This window comes from Hyla sarda, chromosome 3, assembly GCF_029499605.1.
Source record: "Hyla sarda isolate aHylSar1 chromosome 3, aHylSar1.hap1, whole genome shotgun sequence".
In the NCBI taxonomy this organism is placed as follows: Eukaryota; Metazoa; Chordata; class Amphibia; order Anura; family Hylidae; genus Hyla; species Hyla sarda.
In genome coordinates this window covers 204,182,566-204,201,857 of record NC_079191.1, presented here as the reverse complement: position 1 = coordinate 204,201,857, position 19,292 = coordinate 204,182,566, and the positions used below count along the sequence as shown (strand labels likewise).

The following is a 19,292-nucleotide window of genomic DNA, read 5'->3' as shown; positions in this document are numbered from 1 at the left end:
GGGAGGGAGACTCTATTACATAAGTCCAGAAGTTACACTACTGCTTATAAACTAAAGTCAAATAGATATTTCCAATAAGGATGTTAACCGTATGGCATTTAAAGTATTTTTTGTACATTGACTTTCTACCCTTAGAACACTTTAGTTTGTGTATGCACTAAAGGGCCTGGCACTTATTAGAGAGGAAGAAGGGAGAGCTGGTTTGAGTTAGATTTTACTAAGGTTACATTCAGTTCAGGGTATGTTCACACATTCAGTTCAGGGTATGTTCACACATTTATGCTATGGATTTTATGCTACAGATTTTACCATTTATTTACTGCCATAAAATATGTAGTATGTACAGTACTTGTGAACTTCACTTTACTCTTCACATGGTACGTTATGATTTAGCATTGAACCTGTCAGTCAGTTAATCTCATAGTTAAAGGGGTATTCTATTGTTTTAGGAGATACGTGTCAGATCTCTTCAGTCAAACTCTCTGTGATCTCCAGAATGAGCCCACAATTGAGTGGAGCAGCAACTCGCAGACCTCCTGTGATCTGACATGTATCCCCTATGCTGTGGATAGGGCATAAGTAACTCTAACTCAGAATACCCCTTTAAACGGTCTAACTGAAACTGACCGGTAAACTGGTCAGTTACCAAATGTAATACAATGGACAATGTACATATGCTCGGTGGGTTAACAGCTGTTAGATTTCAGATGCATTAAGGCTCTTCTGTTAGTTAGATAACAAGGTTGCAGAGTCCATTGGCCTCTCTGGAATTTGGTCATTGACTAATTTTATTGTTTTAATGTGACTTTTTAAAATCCTGAATACTTTCTTGCTTTTGCTTGTAGCAAAACAAAGTAGCTAAGCAGTTCTCTAGGACTTAAACAGGATAGAAACATAGAATGTGTCTGCAGATAAGAACCATTAGGCCCATCTAGTCTATATAATCTGAATCCTATGAATAGTCCCTGGCCCTATCTTATATGAAGGATAGCCTTATGCTTATCCCATGCATGTTTAAAGTCCTGTACTGTATTTGCAGCGACCACTTCTGCAGGCTATTCCATGCATGCACTACTCATTCAGTAAATTAATGCTTCCTGATATTACTTTTAAACCTTTGCCCCTCACATTTAAAACTATGTCCTCTTGTGGTAGTTTTTCTTCTTTTAAATATGATCTCCTCCTTTACCGTGTTGATTCCTTTTATGTATTTAAAAGTTTCTATCTTATCCCCTCTGTCCTTTCTTTCAAGCTATACATGTTAAGGTCCTTTAACCTTTCCTGGTAAGTTTTATCCCGCAATCCATGTACTAATATAGTAGATCTTCTATGAACTCTTTCTATAGTATCTATATCCTTCTGGAGATACGTTCTCCAGTACTGCACACAATGCTCCAAGTGAGGTCTCACCAGTGTTCTGTACAGCAGCATGAGCATGTCCCTCTTTCTACTGCTTATACCTCTCCCTATACATCCAAGCATTCTGCTAGCGTTTCCTGCTGCTCTATTATATTGTCTTCCTACCTTTAAGCCTTCTGAAATAATTACTCCTAAATCCCTTCCTCAGATTCTGAGGTCAGGACTTTGTCAAATGTTCTATATTCTGCACGAGGGTTTTTATGCCCCAGGTTCATTATCTTGCATTTATCCTCATTATATTTAAGTTGCCAAAGTTCTGACCATTCTTCTAGTTTTCCTAAATCCTTGTCCATTTGGCGGATCCCTCCAGGAACATTAACCCTGTTACATATCTTTGTGTCATCAGCAAAAAGACACACCTTACCATCAAGACCTTTTGCAGTATGACTAATAAAGATGCTAAACTAAATTGGTCCCAATACAGATCCCTGAGGTACCCCACTGTTAACAAGACCTTGCTATGAATATACCCCATAGACTACAACCCTCTGTTGTCTGTCACAATATTGGAGTCCAAGCTCAAAGACTGTAGTTTATTGATAAGTCTTCTATGTGGAACAGTGTCAAAAGCCATGATAAAATCTTGATATGCGATGTCTACTGCCCCTCCGCCATCTATTATTTTAATCACCCAGTAAAAAAAAACAATAAAATTTGTTTGACATGATCTCACAAAAGTAAACCCATGTTGTTTTTTATCTTGCGATCCACAATCCTATGCTTTAGTAGGGTTTCTGTTAATTTCCCCACAATTGATGTCAGACTTACTGGCCTATAGTTGCTTGATATAGTTGATGCTAATATCCAATCTTCTGGGATGACTCCTGTTACCAGTGATTGGTTAAATAAATCTGTTAACAGCTTTGCTAGCTCACACTAAGCTCTTTTAATAATTTTGGGTGTATCCCATCAGGCCCCTGTGACTTATTTGGTTTCACTTTAGACAGCAAATGTAGAACCTCTTCCTCTGTAAAGGCACATGCATAAAACGATTCATTAGTCTTCCTTCCTAATGCAGGTCTTCTTATTCTTCTGTAAAAACTGAACAGAAATATTCATTAAGGCAGTCGGCTATCCCTTTATTCTCTTCTACATACTTTCCTTCCTTTGTTTTTTATTTAGTTATTCCTTGTTTTAATTTCCCTTTTTCATTTATATAGCTGAAGAATTTCTTATCCCCTTTTTTCACAGACTGAGCTAGTTTTTCTTCTGCCTGCGCTTTAGAAGTTCTTATATCTTGCTTGGCCTCTTTCTGCCTAATCTTGTAGATTTCCCTATCTTCATTGCTCTGGGTTGTTTTATAATTACTAAATCTAGCCTTTTGTTTTTTATGATTTTGGCCACTTCTGCTGAGTACCACAGTGGTCTCTTCCTTTTTCTGCTTTTACTGACAAGTAGTGTTGAATATTCGCGAATATAGCACTATATATTCCTAATTACGAATATTCATTTTTTTTCACAGTACACATCACAGTGATCACCCCTCTCTGCTTCCAACTTGTGTGGTGTAAAGAAGGCTCTAATACTACTGTGTGAGACTGGCGTGCGAATTTTCGCATATGCGGAAATTAGCATATACTAATTTTCGCATATGCGAATTTTCGCTTATGTAAATTTTTGTATATGCTAATTTTCGCACACGTTAATTTTTGCATACGCAAATTTTCGCATATGCGAAAATAAAACGAGAATATTACGAATATGGGAATTTAGTGAATATATGACGAATATTCGTCCATATATTCGCAAATATTCACAAATTCGAATATAGCCTATGCCACTCAACACTACTGACAAGTCCAATGCAATTTTCTGTTGCCTGGACTCTATGTAATCCATTCCAGTCTGTTAGGGACTCATTTATGACTAATCTCATTTTTGAAAAGTCTGTTTCTCTAAGATCTAAAACTTTTGTTATTGTGCGGTGGGACTCCTTCACTTTTCTTATTTTAAACCACACTGACTGGTGATCACTAAATCCAAAGCTTTAGCCTACAATAACATCATATACCAAATCCCCATTTGTGAATACCAAATCCAAAATGGTCTCCCTCTGGGTTGGCTCCTCAATCACTTGTTGTAGAGATAATTCCAGTGGGAAATTTGTTCCTTTGAGAGAAAGATGCAAACGCTTTTTTTTGTACAGTTCCTTTCTATTCCAAGTAGAACTATCATGAGACACAAAGCCAAATCCTTACTCTTGACACCATTTACTAAGCCATAAGTTGAACTCCTTAATGCACCTCTTCCTATCATTCTGATCGTTATGCACAAGCAGAACTTCAGAAAATGAAACAGTGGATGCAAAATCCTGTACATCATTACCAAGTGTGATAAAAGATTCCTTCACCTCTGAAACTTCTTTGCAAGCTAGGTCATTTGTCCCTAGATGAACAAGAACATCCACGTCCCCTTCCTGCTTTGCTTGCTTAACAATATTAAGAATACGTCTTCTATCTCTTCTAGCAGTAGCACCCGGGAGACATCTCACAAACCAATTTTCCTTAAGCTCCACACTTCTTATGATTGAATCACCCAGCAACAGCTGTATCCTTTCAGACTTCACTTTATCTTTTTTGTCCTTGGCTTCAGCCTTGCATACATTAGACATAAGAGTCGATGGTTCCACACCCTCTGTGCCCTTATATTCTGAGAGTGCTGCAAATGAATTATAGAGAATGACAGACTGTGGGACATGTCTTTTATCCACAACTCTAAGTCATCCAGAACCTACAGTAACCCATCTGCCATTTCTAGGGTTTTTCTGTGGCAGTGGCATTGCAGCAATCCCAGCCTGAGTTTGTTTAACAGATAATTTAATCTCAGATTTCAAAAATGCAATTTCCTACTGCAGTAAGGAGAACTGTCTACAGATCTGACAGCATCCAAACCTCAAAAGAGTGGAACATGAAATAAATGCACAACAATTCCTGCACTGGACCAAGTCTGCTATTTAAAAGAGGAGAACATTTTAAAACAAACAAATCTTTCCTTTTTTTAGATTGTATCCACCTTCAGCCCAGAGTGGATCCACCTCCTACACTATTAACCCCTACAGGACCCATGACGTAACGTTACGTCCCAACACCCTGGGTCTTAAGGACCAAGGACGTACAGTTACGTCATGGGCAGTTCTGGTCCCTGCTGTGCGCCGGGCGGGGATTGGATCGGGATGCCTGCTGAAATCATTCAGCAGGCATCCCGTGCAAATGCCCAGGGGGGTCATCAGACCCCCCTATGTCGGCGATCGCGGGTCTATAGTGACCCGGTGACCCGGAATGTAAGGGGGATCGCGGGTGTCTAAGACACCCAGGATCCCCCTGAAGCGATAGGAGTGAGGTGGCAGGGGTGCCACCCCTCCTATCCTTGCTATTGGTGGTCTAGACGCGACCACCAATAGCAGATCGGGGGCGGGGGGGATAACTTTCGTTTTTCCCATCCTGCCCACCGACAATAGGCGGGGCAGGACGGGGAAACTACGGGGACCACCGTAGAAGATCCACTAACTGATCCGGGCGGGCGACGGAGGCTGCGGGCGACGGAGATCGGCGGGCGGCGAAGACGTGCGGCTGGATCCGACGGAAGCCGGTGAGTTGCCTAGCAACATCTGCAGGGTACAGTTTGAGACCATTATACAGTGGTCTCTAACTGTAGCCCTCCAGATGTTGCAAAACTACAACTCCCAGCATGCCCAGACAGCTGTTTGGGCATGCTGGAATATGTAGTTTTGCAACAGCTGGAGGGCTACAGTTTGAGACCACTATATAGTGGTCCCTAAACTGTAGCCCTCCAGATCTTGCAAAACTACAACTCCTAGCATGCCCACATAACTGTTTGTTGTCTGGGCATGTGGGAATTGTAGTTTTGCAACAGCTGGAGGACCACAGTTTGGAGATCACTTTGCAGTGTTCTCTAAAACTGTAGCCCTCCAGATGTTTCAAAACTGCAAATCCCAGCATGTCCAAACAGCAATCAGCTGTCTCGGCATGCTGGGAGTTGTAGTTGCGTACCTCCAGCTATTGCATAACTAAATCTCCCAGCATGCCCTTCGGTGATCAGTACATGCTGGGAGTTTTAGTTTTGCAACAGCTGGAGGCATACTGGTTGGAAAATACTGAGTTAGGTAACAGAACCTAACTGAAGGTTTTCCAACCAGTGTGTCTCCAGGTGTTGAAAAAGTACAACTCCCAGCATGCACTGTCAGTACATGCTGGAAATTGTAGTTTTGAAACAGCTGGAGGTTTGCCCCCCCCCCCCCCCATGTGAATGTACAGGGTACATTCACACGGGCAGGTTTACAGTAAGTTTCCTGCTTCAAGTTTGGGCTGCGGGATTTTTCACCAAGAAAGGATGCAAGTTACCACATAATTTTACCACTATGTTAAAATAGAATATGTCACGAAAAAACAATCTCGGAATCAGAATGATAACTAAAAGCATTCCAGAGTTATTAATGTTTAAAGTGACAGTGGTCAGATGTGCAAAAAACGCTCTGGTCCTTAACCCCTTAAGGACTCAGGGTTTTTCCGTTTTTGCACTTTCGTTTTTTCCTCCTGACCTTTTAAAAATCATAACCCTCTCAATTTTCTACCTAAAAATCCATATTATGGCTTATTTTTTGCGTCACCAATTCTACTTTCCAGTGACATTAGTCATTTTACCCAAAAATTCACGGCGAAACGAAAAAAAAAAATCATTGTGCGACAAAATCGAAGAAAAAACTATAAAAGTGACCAAAATACGCTTTTTCGGACTTTGGAATTTTTTTTACGCGTACGCCATTGACTGTGCGGTTTAATTAATTATATATTTTTATAGTTCGGACATTTACGCACGCGGCGATACCACATATGTTTATTTTTTATTTTATTTACACTGTTTTATTTTTTTTATGGGAAAAGGGGGATAACTAACTTTTATTAGGGAAGGGGTTTACTTTTTTTTTTCAGTGTTATAGGTCATAGGGACCTATAACACTGCACACACTGATCTCCTATGCCGATCATGGAGCAGGCATGGAGCAGTCATTTGTCGATCGGACACCGAGGAGGCAGGTAAGGGCCCTCCCGGTGTCCTGTAAGCTGTTCGGGATGCCGCGATTTCACCGCGGCGGTCCCGAACAGCCCAACTGACTAGCCGTTGATGAGCGCTGGGACCGACGCAATGTGATGCGGGGTCGCAGCGCGACCCCGCTTCATATCGCGGGAGCCGGCGCAGGACGTAAATATACGTCCTGCGTCTTTAAGGGGTTAAAGGGGTACTCCCGTGGAAAACTTTTTTTTTTCTAAATCAACTGGTGCCACAAAGTTAAACAGATTTGTAAATTACTTAAAATTAAATAAAATATTAATCCTTCCAGTACTTATTAGCTGCTGAATACTACAGAGGAAATTCTTTTCTTTTTGGAACTCAGAGCTCTCTGCTGACATTATGAGCACAGTGCTCTCTGCTGACATCTCTGTCCATTTTAAGAACTGTCCAGAGTAGGAGAAAATCCCCACAGCAAACATATGCTGCTCTGGACAGTTCCTAAAATGGACAGAGATGTCAGCAGAGAGCACTGTGCTCGTGATTCAGCAGAGAGCACTGTGTTCCAAAAAGAAAATAATTTCCTCTGTAGTATTCAGCAACTAATAAGTACTGGAAGGATTAATATTTTTTAATAGACATAATTTACAAATCTGTTTAATTTTCTGGCACCAGTACTGGAAGGATTAAGATTTTTTTATAGAAGGCATTTACAAATCTGTTTAACTTTCTGGCACCAGTTGATTTGAAAAAATGAAAAAAAAAAGCTTTCCACCAGAGTACCCCATTAATATTTGACTGATGGAGATCTAAAATAGGCCTATTAGCTTGGCAGTGCTTCAGACTGTGTCCATTCAAATGCTGTGCAGTCTGTGGCCTCTCTATAATGCGGATTTGACCCCTACGTATTTAGGTTGTATTCCGAGGTATAACTAATCCAAATATCCCCAGTAGACATCAGTAGGAAGTCTATAATTTTCTGTCCCTGAGGGTCTAACTTTCTAGGCTTTTAAAAGAAGGATTAACACTTGATTCCATGTTTAGCACATAGGGCAGACACATGATATAACTACTGGTGTTTATTTAAGACTGTCAAGTATTATGTGTTCATAGACTTTTGGAATTCAATATGGAAATAAAAGGAGGGGGGGGGGGTGTATATGCAGATTTGTGCAGATGCCAACACTTAATTTACCCATCATTGTTGATTGTCCATACTGGAGCATATAATATATGGAGCTTTATAATCACTTGGTTGCAGAGACACACTTCTGTCAGAATATGTATAGTAATCAATCCAGTATGAAACATGATCTGATGATAAAGCATGTCCAAAATGTGAAACAGAGTCCATGGGAAAGATTGCTGGAACACTAAAGAAGTTTAATTCCAAATGTAAAAACGTAATATTTGAGTAAAAATACCATAGATGCTGTCTAGGACATTTAAGCAACAGCCTGTGCACACATGTTCTTCACACAATCCACATTCTTTGTCATATTTGGAGGACACATCTTAATTATACTTCTAGACATAGCCCATATTTATTAATCTGTCTGAGACAAAAAATGTGAACAATCTGAGAAACAAAAGCTGATCTGTGATTGGTTGCTATCTGAGACAAAAATCAGACACATCTGACTGACAGACTGGTTAATCTGGGTCATAGAATGCTTCAATTTTGACACTGAACTCTTTATAGACCTATTTACCCTATTGCACTTGATAAAGCCACTGTATGTGGTGAAACTTTGGGGGGTGGAGGGGGGGTGGGGGTTGTCTTAGGTTCTAATATCCACCTTCTTGGTTCAGTGTAGTGTGTGCACTGACATGACAAAATAGTGTGCAATACCATACAACAATGAGACCAGTGGGTTGGATTGGAATTTAGGGTTCTAGTGACACCTTGGTGGTCAATTGTAGCTTTATATTTGGAAGTATTAATCCCCCATTAGGGTCCTTCCTTCCTTCAACTGCTCAGTCCTTGAATGGTGTTTCACAAGGGTATTGATGAAACTGACTTTACACTTTACTTTCTGGAACTTACTAGTGATAGTTTCACATATTAAGCTGTTTTCTTACTTATTCATACTTTTAATGAGTCTGCAGGGGCTCAATGAAAACAACTAGTAAGTAGAATAACAGCTGTAGGAGTGATAAGTCTGCGGTGGTCTGGGCTTCATCTTAGACATGCAGTAGTTTGGCTGCAGATTTCACAAAGGTCTTAATCTTTTGTGATGTTTAATCTGTCTGTAAAGATATTGAGTTAAAGCATCTAAATTATTGCTGTCAAATCTGTAATATCTCCATTTGTTGTATTACAAATGCAATGGATTTCTGCATAAAAGCTGTTATATGCAGTGTACGTACATTTCCTAATCCCCTGAGTTTTAAGGAACTATTTAGAAAGTAACTTTAGTTGCCTGTTTTCTGTGGTTTTGGAAGCAGAAGAGCAAATAAGTTGTACTAGTGAGAGTGAAGACTTGTCATATATGAGGCAGACAAAGGGGCAAGATCAGCAGCTACGCAGATAGATTTGGAATTGATTGATTTGTACTATATGGCAGTACAAAATGTACACTCGGTTAAATATGCAGGACACCTTACAGTTTAATGATGTGTCTTTCTTTCAGTCAGTAAATCACTGTGGCCTAGAGATGTCTTAAAAGTCAGGGAAAATAATTCTGGAATAAAATATATGATTCTCACTTTTATGACCATTTTATTAGATGTCAGTCAGTGAGAAGTCAGAATAGTTTTTGTGTTTCAGGGACCAGCAGGATCCTCTGGTGAAAATGATACATTCAAATATATTTGAGCAACCTTTTCCTGGCTTTTACTATCTGTCTATCTGTTTATCTATCTATCTATCTATCTATCTATCCATCTATATATCTATCTACAGTATCTATCTGCCTGTCTTTCTATCTATCGTAATAAAATAGCAACAAATATTACCTTAGAAAAGTAAATCAATTGATAACACAGAGGGGGTTATTTATCATTGTGTTCAATTGCTGTTTTTGTGAATTAAAAAAAAATTGCGCAAATTGCGGGTTATTTTTGCATTTTTTTTTTACAAGTTCGAAAATCTGTCATTTTTACCTTTTGGTGTTGCTAGACAATTTTTCAAGTGGTCACAAATGTATTATCTGCGTGATTTTAATTTTTTCACAAATTTTTCCGCAAATGGTGCAAAAAAAAAAAAAACGCAAATCTAGACCACCTCCCAACCAGGTCTAAAAAAATTACTATTCCTGTCTGTTTGCCAATAATAAATAAAACATCAGCCAAAGAGAAATAGAGGGAGATAGAGAGAGAGAGACAGAGATGGAAAATAAGGTGGAGAAAAAGAATGTTTAAATAAATAAAAAGTTAAAAAAAAAGGTGCAAGGGAAAAGTAAAGCAGTTGTCTATATGAAACAATCAGATATATTTTTTAAGGTACAAAAAAGGAATGGTAAGGCTAGAATTCCACTTGGTTTTTGCAGGCGGTTTTTATTCTTTTTTGGACTTAAGCGATCCAAAAAAGTGATGGAGACACCTTTTTTTTTTTTTTTTATAAAATTTCGTAGGGTGCCATTAAAAAAAATTATAATAAATAAGATTTAGTAGTGATAGAAAAAAATGTACTTAACAAAATTCACTTTTTTTTCTAACAAGATTTTTATACATTTTTAAACAGGGATCAATTTATGTGTGCGGGCAGGGCACAAAAAATGTAACCGACAATAACAAAAATGTAGTGTGTGTGTGTGTGTGTTTTTCACTTTTTTCTTTATATTTTACATTTTTTAGGTAGTACTACTACTCCCAGAATGGAACACACTGTTCCATGATGGGAGTAGTAGTACGTGTACGGATTGACAGATCATTCAGGGTCCGTTGCGATCCTTCTGTATAATTTATAGATGTGGCCGGCCGCTCTTCTATGGTCCCCTGCACTGCCGTATATATACACCTATTCATATTTCCCACAGAGAGCTGTGATTGGCCAGATGGCTCCAGCCAATCACAACTCTCTGTGGGAAATATGAATAGGTATATATACGTCAGTGCAAGGGACCATAGAAGAGCGGCCGGCCGCATCTATACATTATACATGAGGATCACAGCGGGTGTCAGGAGTGACATCTGCTGTGATCTTTCCTCAACTGCAGGTACTACTGCTCCCAACATGGAGCACACTCTGCTCCATGCTGGGAGCTATAGTACCTGCATTAATAGACAGATCACAACAGGTCTTAGAAGTTACACTTGCTGCGATCTGCCTATTAATGCAGGTACTACAGCTCCATGTTGGGAGTAGTAATACCTGCAGTTAAGGACATATCACAGCGGGTATCACTCCTGACACCCGATGCGATAGTCTTATCTGCTCTCTACAGCGCTCGCATCTCTGCACTATACTCTGGCCAGCCAGTGATATAATTAGAACATCACTCATTCATATGTCCCTCTAAGAATGGGGATTGGCTGCAACCATCCGGCCAATCCCCACTCTGGATGGAAAATATGAATGAGTGATGTGAATTTCTATTCACATCACTGGCCGGCCCGGAGTATAGTGCAGAGATGGGAGCGCTATATAGAGCCACTCTGCATCTCTGTTATATTATGGACAATCGCATCAGGTGTCAGGAGTGACACCCGAGGCGATATGTCTATTAGTACAGGTACTACTACTCCCATCTTGGAACAGACTGTTCCATGCTGGGAGTGGTAGTACTACCTAATAAAATTTAAAAGTAGAGAAAAAAGTGAAACACACATACGCAGGAAATTGCACTGGTGTTTTTTCTGGCATTTTTTTCTGTGAAAAAAAACACAGGAAAAAAACCCAAGTGGAATCCTAGCCTAAAGATGTAAGAAACAATAAGATATCTGACAAAGTGATGATAACAAAATAAAAAAAAAAGGTGAAAGGTAAAAAATAAATAAAAAAAAACTACTAAACAACAACTAAAACCTCTGTCTATCGAACAATAAAAACATTTTTTTTGTTTTGTTTTAGACATTAGTTTGCCATAAATTAAAACTAAAACAAATAAAGTCAAACACACAGACAAACAAGCTCTTTAGAAGCAGGATAGACGTGATCTAAAAGCAGGGTAGAAAACTATCTGGGTGAAGATCTGTGCAAAATTTATCATGGTCACTGAGACAATATGATAATATTTGGAGCAGCACCGCCAAAAAAAAAAAAGCATCTAGACAAACCACAAAAATGATCTAGCGAAGGCCATTATTGATAAATAACCCCCAGAGCTCTTAAAGTTTGATAAGATATACAATGTGCTCAGACACTTTTTGAGGTTGTTTCAATCTTCTCTTATACTTTGTAGGGGTACCTTGGTACGAGTGTGTGTGCACCCCTTCCTGAGCATGTGTTAGGCCCAAAATTTCTGCATTGAGAGAGGAGGTAGGCTTGACCTAGGTCCGATTGCACTGTAAAAGCCAGAAGAGACTCACATGTTTTACTGGAGAACTGGTCAACAAGAATGACCAAGCTTTTCCCAGTAAGGCAAAAGGGTTGTACAGTACAGGCAGCAACAGACACATTTCAACTTTGGTCTGCTGTGCCTTAAACTCTGAATATGGAGCTGGCTCAGTGTCTTTAAGAGTGCTCTAAAAGCTACTGTAATTTACTTTTACTTACTCGCACTGAGCCATCGCCTTGAGTTTTTTTTTACATATAGATATTCTGCATCGCCTTGAGTAGGCAAATCTTCATTACATAATTTCTGCCAGTGAGCTATAAGGCATTTTCTATAGAAATTTGGGCATCCACCAGCACCCAGTTCCCTGACCAGAAATGATCTGAGCCTTTTTCCTGGGCAAACTTTTCTTGTGGTAGACTGGCACAAGGCACATAGGCCACTTGGCTGCTACAGGTGCACCAGCTTCTATTATGTTGAGGCCTATTTAAGGGGTACTCCGGCCCTAAGACATCTTATCCCCTATCCAACAATCAGCTTGCTTCTTTCATTTTTGAAAAGGCATATGAGAAATAAAAGAAGCAAGCTGATTAGTTGCTATGGGCAACTGGTCAACTTTTCCTCTACACAGGTTTTGCTAAACTCCCTCCCCCCATAGCGATGAGATTCCATATTTGCCCCCTTCTTGGACCATCCATGATCAATTGTAATCTGTAAGTTAGTTAACCTGGCAGTTATTGTTTAATTTCCCTGCAGTGCCACCAGAGGGAAAATTAAGCAATACACCATGTCCACATATGTGAATGGTTTGCGTATGTAAAGCTGAACAGAAGAGGTCCTCCCGAGTGGGAAATATTGTTAAGGGCGCTCTACCCTCCATCTAAATAATGCATTATTTTTGGGTACAGAAAAGTTGTTCAGATGTTAGCAATATAAATTCAATTGTCTTGTGCTCTGAGTTTTCTACTAAGGAGAGCATCTTCGATGCTTATGACTTTGGCTTTCTACAGCACCATTGAACTGAAAAAAACATTTTAACCTCTTGGAAAATGAAGCTGCAGACAAATGACGACATATGCTTCTCTTTGACTTTTCTCCACATTTGTAGTGCACGATTCTGTTTTTTGGTTTTCTAAATGAAAATGGTTAATATTATGATATAGTAAGTGCCCCTCTAATTGTTTTCATTTCGATTGTTAGTCTTCCAGAGAAAGATAATGAGCCTTGGCCTGGAAGGAACACTCTGGCGTAGACCAGTGGATTTTATGGCTTGCTGCTTTTTAGCTGCTGAACTTGGGATGTCACTTACTGCTGGGAAATGTTTGGCTTTATTCTTGATACTGAAATGTGATTCTCTTTGAAAAGCAAACAGGCTTTATTGCTCATGTTTTCAGGAAACCATGGATCTCACTTACATTTACCTTCTGGTAGCTGGAGTAAAGCAGTTGATTGAGCCATCCAATTTTTCCTTCCTCCTTTTTGTGGTATAGTGTTCTCTCAGTTGTTTTCTTTATGTAGCTTGTGGTTTATGCATTTAATAGGAGAACACAGTGGCAGGAATTAGTAGTTTTTGGAATGCCTGTCTCATACTTTATAGTCTGGTGATGTCAAGTCAGCTAGTATTAGTGGCATACTTTGTCCAAGTTTCCATTACTATTTATGTATTGTACGATAAAAAATATTTCTTTCCAATAATGTACACATTTAATTTGATTGGCATACTCTTGCCACTAAAGCTGCTATAGAGTATATACTGCACCTAATGTGGGGAACTATACTGCACCTAATGTGGGGGAACTATACGGCACCTAATGTGGGGAACTATACTGCACCTAATATGGGGAACTACAGGGTGGGCCATTTATGTGGATACACCTTAATAAAATGGGAATGGTTGGTGATATTAACTTCCTGTTTGTGGCACATTAGTATATGTGAGGGGGAAACTTTTCAAGATGGGTGGTGACCATGGCGGCAATTTTGAAGTCGGCCATTTTGAATCCAACTTTGGTTTTTTCAATAGGAACAGGGTCATGTGACACATCAAACTTATTGGGAATATCACAAGAAAAACAATGATGTGCTTGGCTTTAATGTAACTTTATTCTTTCATGAGTTATTTACAAGTTTCTGACCACTTATAAAATGTGTTCAATGTGCTGCCCATTGTGTTGGATTGTCAATGCAACCCTCTTCTCCCACTCTTCACACACTGATAGCAACACTACAGGAGAAATGCTAGCACAGGCTTCCAGTATCCGTAGTTTCAGGTGCTGCAAATCTTCACAGCATAGACAATTGCCTTCAGATGACCCCAAAGATAAAAGTCTAAGGGGGTCAGATTGGGAGACCTTGGGGGCCATTCAACTGGCCCACGACGATCAATCCACTTTCCAGGAAACTGTTCATCTAGGAATGCTCAGACCTGACACCCATAAAGTGGTGGTGCACCATCTTGTTGGAAAAACTCAGGGAACATGTCAGGTCCGAGCATTCTTAGATTAACAGTTTCCTGGAAAGTGGATTGGTCATCATGGGCCAGTTGAATGGCCCCCAAGGTCTCCCGATCTGACCCCCTTAGACTTTTATCTTTGGGTTCATCTGAAGGCAATTGTCTATGTTGTGAAAATACAAGATGTGCAGCACCTGAAACTTTGGATACTGGAAGCCTGTGCTAGCATGTATCCTGCGGTGTTGCTATCAGTGTGTGAAAAGTGGGAGAAGAGGGTTGGATTGACAATCCAACACAATGGCCAGCACATTGAACACATTTTATAAGTGGTCAGAAACTTTTAAATAACTCATGAAAGAATAAAGTTAAGTTAACACCAAGCACATCATTGTTTTTCTTGTGAAATTCCCAATAAGTTTGATGTGTCACATGACTCTCTTCCTATTGAAAAAACTAAAGTTGGATTCAAAATGGCCGACTTCAAAATGTCCTCCATGGTCACCACCCATCTTGAAAAGTTTCCCCCCTCACATATACTAATTTGCCACAAACAGGAAGTTAATATCACCAACCATTCCCATTTTATTAAGGTGTATCTATATAAATATCCCACACTGTAGTACCCCATATTAGGGGCAGTATAATTCCCCACATTAGGTGCTGTATAGTTCCCCCAAATTAGGTGCAGTATAGTTCCCCACATTAGGTGCAGTACAGTTCCCCCACAAACATACAGCCTTCAGCCATGTACAGTGTATGGCTGGAGGCTATATGTCTGTTTACTGCCCCACTTCAGTATTCTGACCACCTCTGGTCCGGGGTCACGATCTACTGCTATGGCCTATGGGCCATAGCAGTAGGTCCCAGGACCGGAGAGGACCGGTGGTCAGAGCACTGAAGATGACGTGCCGCTGGTGACTTACCATGCGCGCGTGTCCTCCTTGCTGCTCTGCTTTGCTCTACTCTCCTATGTGTGCATGCACGGGACGTCAGTGACTGGGGGGCAACTTTGTGTCCTGAAAAGATTTTTCGGGACACAGGGATGCTGGGCCGCAAAGACATTTATTGTGTGCCGCATGCGACCCGTGGGCCGCATGTTTGACATCCATGATCTAGGCCCTTGACAGATTAACAGGTTTAAAATAGTACACTACTTAGATGTAGGTATGTGGTATGCACTTATGAGGGCAGAAAAATGCGATACTGTACACTTCAAAAATTATTTGAGTAAAACACCCGCCGATGATTACTTTTGGCTGTCCTTTACAGTATGTAGGCTCTTGACAGAATAATAGTTACAAAATAGTACACTACTTAGATGTAGGTATGTGTTAAGCACTTATGAGGGCAGAAAAATGTGCCACTGTATGCTTTAAAAATTATTTGAGTTAAACACCAGCCGGTGATTACTTTTGGCTATCCTTTCTCAGTATGTAGTCCCTTGACAGATTAACAGGCACAAAATAGTACACTACTTAGATGTAGGTATGTGGTATGCACTTATGAGGGCAGAAAAATGCGCTACAGTACACTTAAAAAATTATCTGAGTTAAAACACCAGCCAGTGAGTACATTTGCCTGGACTTTCACAGTATCTAGGCTCTTAACAGATTAACAGGTTTAAAATAGTACACTACTTAGATGCAGGTATGTGGTATGCACTTATGAGGGCATAAAAATGCACTACAGTACACTCAATAAACGTATTTGAGTAAAACACCAGCCGATGAATACTTTTGTCTGTCTTTTCACAGTACGTAGGCCCTTGACAGAGAAACAGGTACAAAATAGTACCCTAATTAGATGTAGGTATGTGGTATGCACTTATGAGGGCAGAAACATCTGGTACAGTACGCTTAAATAAAAGCACAGCAGCACAAAAAAGCTGTGTACTAAACACAAAATTTCATTCTGTCAAAGACTATTAGGAATAGACTGCTGGGTAGTATACCTTTTTCTTATATACTCCTCTGCTAAGGTTTATGAAGTTGAGGCAGCTTGTTGAAATGTATGAGGTAACACACAGCTATGTGCCCCTCTCTGTAATACAATGCTGAAGAAAGTGACTGGGAGGTTAATGGCTGCAGTAAAAATCCTTTTCAGTGAAAAAAACACTGCTCTCTGTCCACCAGAACTCTGATGTGACTACGATGTGAAATGCTGCTGGAATGGGCTTTTCTGTGTAACACACACACAGCGATGTCCGTCCTATCTGTATGCAGTGTAATGAATGATATGAAGAGCCACAAAATGGCTTCCGAATATATAGGGCTGTGACATCACAGGGGTGACTGGCTGCTGATAGGCTGCATCCTGCATGTGATTCAGGGTCATGCCACCTACTTCTCTTTCTGCCTTCCAAGCATTCCTTGCCCCATGTACTGACATGTGGATTCGCCATTTTAGATGCCCTGGAGCCTGGAGGGCAGTAAATGGAGTTTAATGAAGCGATTCGCGTAATAGAATTGCTGTAATATTCGCATTCGTTGCGAATCGAATATTTCATGAAATTGGTAACAAATTCGGGTTCATCAAATTCAATTCGCTCATCTCTATCCTTAATCTTAGCCCACTCACACTGAGCTAACAACATAGGTGGTCAATAAACATATATTTTGAGTGTATAAAGATGAGAGGAAGCCAAAGTGCCCAGAGGAAGCCGTACAAATATATGGTAAGCCTGGCGGTGCTGCAAAGCAAGAATACTAACAGCTGAGTGTTCATGAATATTTTTCCTTTTTAGTGCTGTGGTTGGCTAGAATCAGAAAGGGGAGGTAGATTCAGTCTGCAGTGATGTCATGGCTTTGATTTGAAGAATGGGTTTACACATGAGGTTTTAGTTGTTTAATATAAATGTGGTTGGCTGGACTCAGAGAGGCCTAAAGCTTGAAGAAGAGGCCAGCATTTGAGAAGTCTTTAAATGCCTTCATGTTTATAAGTTTTCATGGCAACGGAAAATACTTCAATAGTCCGTGATCCTGAAGTATAAGAAGTGAGTGACAAAATCCTAAATAAACGAAAGTCAGTCTCTTGGAGGATTTGTCTGTGGTTTTTTGGAAGGAAACCATATGTGCTCTCAGACTGTAATGTTACATTTATCAGAGCTCAGTGACTTTGCGGTAGTGTATTTATCTGCAGAAACCTATTTTGTATAATATACTGTTTTTGTTTTTTTATATTATCATTACAGTTTCGGTTACAACAAATGTGTTCTAAGTTACCTTTGAAGACATTCCCTGTGGGATAGCTTGTGTTACATTTACCTATGCAGTTTATTTTTCTACAACTTTGCTCTAAAACATATTGTACACATACTAAGAAAGTCCGATTTTAACAAAGTACATGTAAGGAAATGTATTTTTCATTTCAACTTGATGCCAAGTATTTCAAAATAGCCTTGGAAACCGGTAATGGAATTTGATTTTGGCTTTCTATCACAGCCAGAAGAAAAGTTTATCAAAAACCGGCATTTAAAGATTTCACTCTGTGCTCAGCGAAAGAAAATGAGCTGATAATCTGAATAGATTATGAAAAGTACATTATACCTAAATGTCCATTCAATAGTTCACTCTGTATTAAGAAAATGCATATGTGCACAAAAGTACACAAAATGGGCTGATGTCCAAATATGGTTGGACAAAATCCTTTAGCAGTTCAGCTTGTTCATCAAAATTCCACATGTAAAAAGAGTTTGAATAGAAATAAACTTGATTTTCACAATTTGACACTGTTTAGACTAAATGGGTGAGATTTATCAAAGCCTGTGTAGAGGAAGGGTGGTGCAGTTGCCCATAGCAACCAATCAGATTGTTTTTCTTTTTTCACTTTTCATAGGCCTTTTAAAAAGCGAACAGTGATCTGATTGGTTGCTATGGGCAATAGACCTATAGACCTATAGACAGGTTTTGATAAATCTCCCTTATGGTCTATTCTCCCTTATGGTCCATTCATACAGTATTCTGCACAGATTTGATGCGCAGATTTAATGCGCAGGATTTTCTGCTGCAGATTTCTATGTAAACTGAATGACTGAACACAGCTTGAAATCCTGCGCATTAAATCTGCGCATCAAATCTGCATAGAATACTATACGGGTGAATAGACCCTTAATGTGTTTTGTTTTGGCACCAATTGATTTGAAAAAAATAATGTTTTCCATCAGAGTACCATCAGAGCTAGATATCTCTCCTATGTAAGCACAAATTTGCTGTCTAGTTGCACCTTATTACACTACAGTACTTCATGTACTGTATTGCTGTCTATTGGACACCAGGTGGGAATGGCACTATTAATTATATGGTCAATTGTGTGCTCTGTACACAACTATAACGAAACAAGTGTCCTCATGTTAGAAAGGGACTTCAACTGTGATTTCTATGTTTTTATAAGTAAGAACTTGGTTTATCTGAGTTATGGTTTTAAAACACTATATTTACGGATCACTTGAAAGTGGCCAGGGGCGGACTGACCAGCCGGGGCCATCGGACGTCGACCGAGGGCCCGGCCAGGTACAGGGCCCACCGCTGCCGCTGCTCCTGAGGATCCAGGACACTTGTCCCATATCCCCAGCAGACAGAGCTGCCTTCTCCTGGATGTGCGATACACGCACATATAGGAGAAGGCTTCCCCTCTGTGTGAGCCATATCTGTGACTTACACAGGAGACGTGACCTCCGCCCCCACACAGCGCAGGCGCCGATTATGTCATTCATCAGCGCCTGCACTGTGAAGGAGGGCATATGCAAGCCCCTGCTGGAGAAGATCGCTGCGTGGGTCACATACAGGTAAGCATCATTTTTTTTCAACCTAAGAAGGGGGAGATGGAAAACTCTGCTGTCTACACCTATTGGGGGGGAGGGGGGACTCTAACTCTGCTGCCTACACCAACTTGGGGGGGGGAGGGGGGACTCTAACTCTGCTGCCTACACCTACTTGGGGGGGGGGGACTCTAACTTT

General features: G+C 40.1%; 1 protein-coding gene across 8 annotated transcripts in view; it reads left to right on the top strand.

The window, feature by feature from the left end:
* COL12A1 (collagen type XII alpha 1 chain) overlaps window positions 1-19,292 on the top strand; it is a 165,893-nt gene that overhangs the window by 111,065 nt on the left and 35,536 nt on the right. The gene's annotated exons all lie outside the window — the stretch shown is intronic.